This window comes from Mandrillus leucophaeus, unplaced genomic scaffold (genome assembly GCF_000951045.1).
Source record: "Mandrillus leucophaeus isolate KB7577 unplaced genomic scaffold, Mleu.le_1.0 Scaffold1120, whole genome shotgun sequence".
Classification (NCBI taxonomy): Eukaryota; Metazoa; Chordata; class Mammalia; order Primates; family Cercopithecidae; genus Mandrillus; species Mandrillus leucophaeus.
The window spans coordinates 198,722-201,500 of record NW_012099433.1 but is presented as its reverse complement, the minus strand read 5'-3'; positions in this window follow the sequence as shown (position 1 = coordinate 201,500).

The following is a 2,779-nucleotide window of genomic DNA, read 5'->3' as shown; positions in this document are numbered from 1 at the left end:
TTTTTTTTTTTTTTTTTTAAACAGATGTTTCATCAGTGATCTTGGTGATGAAGTAACTTTTGAATTTGAAGTTATAATATAAAATAAATATAATGTAAAATACTTGACGGTTCAGAAAATTAGCGAGTTGATAGCAAATTAAAGTTCAATAAGGAAAAATTAGGGCAGGAGAAATAAATGATACAAGTGGCCAAAATAATGTTTGGAGTAGCTGTTTCTACATGCATTGCTTGAAGGAAAATCCAGGGTCATAGGGAATATGACTAAATTTTTTCACAGCCCCATGGGGAATGTTACTGTGGTAAGAACTGCTCCGAAACGAAACACACACACACACACACACACACGCACGCACGCAAGTAAGCCCTGCTGGAACTGACGCTCTGTTCTAAAGAGTGTTTGACTGATTTTATACTTTGAACTATTAAGAATTAAGAGACACTACATAACTTCTTGGGAGATATTAAATGTTCATTTTCATTATTTACTCTAATTATTTGAGCATAAATTGAATTAAAAGGCTTTCTGAAAGTTACTAGCTGATCTTTCCTCAGTGAAACAGAGAGTGTATTTAGGAAGCTGGGGTGTTTTCAAGTAGCAACAACCAGTTCTGATTCTCTGGGTACGAACTAGATGTTCAACAATTCAACTCAATTCTGACACTAACTACATGGAGTTAGCTTAAGACTTCACAGGTTTAAGGGCTCAGTTCCATCAGACTGCACTCAGTTTAAATGCCAGTTGCAAGTATTGGATCCGTAGGTTACTTGCACTCTATCTGACCTAGCTATAATGTCAGAGGTTCTCACACCCTTCTAGTCAGGCTTGATAACTTGCTAGAATAACTCACAGAACTCAGTAAGGCACTCTATTTATTACCAGTTTACTATAAAGGATACAGCACAGGAACAGCCAAATGGAAGAGATGCATAGGGCCATGTATGGGGGGATTGCACGAGCTTCCACACCCTTTCTAGGTGTGCCACCCTCTTATCATCCTGATGTGTTGACCAACCTGGAAGCTCTCTGAATCCCACTGGTTAGGGGGTTTTATGGAGATTTCATCAAAAAAGCATGATCCATCATTAATCCAGTATCCAGTCCCTCTCATCTCCCTGGAGGTTGAGGGGTGGGACTGAAAGTTCCAAGCTTTTAACTATGGTTTGGTCTTTCTGGCAACTAATTCCTATCCTGAAGCTTTCTAGGGGACCTGCCATAATCTACCTCAGGAAATTCTAAGGGATTTAGGAGCTTTGTGTCAGGAACTGGGGATGAAGGCCAAATATATCTTTCTTATGATGCCACAGAAGTTCAGTTTTCTTCCATGAAATATTAGGGGAAACTGAAGTATCTTTATTTTGCAAATGATACTTTGAGGATAAGAATGCTGTTCTAAAATTAAGAAGGCATACGTTTATACACACAAACATGAGGAAGCAGTTTTAAAAACCTGGTTTTGTTTGGTTGTGTGTTGTAGTTCTGTGTGTGTTTTAAGTGTGATTTATATCCTACAAGCCTGCACTAAACCTCTTTATTAGCAATTATTTCTTTTCATTTGTAGTACAAATCTAGTTAATGTTCAGACAGATGACCCTATCTTGATATAATTAAAATCCAGAATAATTTTGTAATTTGATATTTCTTTCTGATAGCTGATATTCAGCATGATTTCAAGACTATTAAATCATATGCACCAACTTAAAAATCAGAACCTTTAATTAATCAGTTTGCTTAAATCAATTAATTAAATATGTCTACATGATGACAGGGAATTTGCTGTGTTTTTGTTATCCAGAGTACTTTGTCTTCTTGTGCTAATAAACTGTTTTTCTATTTTTTTCTTTTAGCCTGGAAACCCACTATTTATAATTGAATGTGAGATTCTTTTCTAACTGAAACAACTTTGAATAGGCAACTTTTAAAAAATCAGTATTATTATATATATTAGCAAACTTACATCTTGAAGGAGGGTCTCAAACATCATATGTATGTCTTGTGCACATAGGGTGCTTTTCTGAGAGTAATGAGTGTCAGAGTCCACTGCTGCCATCGCTAATGACAGATGGAGGATGATCCAGGGAGTGAAATGGTTGTTGAGAAAGCTAAAAATAAGTGGAGCTATAATTCTAATTAGTTTGTTCATCTTAACAATATCTAATCCTTGGTGTAGTCAACAGCTATGAAAATACAAAGCTGTGTACTTTGATTTTGGAAATCTAGTTTCTTTACATTTTTAATTATAATTTGATACATGTTAATTGAATGAAATTAGAAAAATAACAGAGAAATGAAGATAAGAGGATAAAAATCACCAATAATTCTGCAGTTATACATTCTGTTTAATTTTTTTGTATTCACCATTTTTCATGTAACTGGGGTCCTATTGTACATATAATTTCATGTCCTCGTTTTTTGTACTTAACACTTTCTCGGGCTAATAAAAAATTTCTGAAAATCTAATTTTTAATGGCTAAGTACTATTCATTTGTATAGTCATACCATTATTAACTATTTGTCAGTCCATTTTCAATATTTTCAGTAATGCTGTGATGAACATATTTTATACAGATTTTTGTGTTCATTACTAATTATAATAAGACAGCATTAAGCCATTTGTTAGATTGTATATTTTCAGTGCCAAATTACAGGATATCAGATAGTTATACATGGCTGTGGGTGGAATAGATCTGAGAAGATTTTATATGGTGGTATATGAGTTGTTCTTTAAATGGTGCACAGTCAGGGCTTGGGCAGCTATATAAGAAAGTCAGGGCATCAC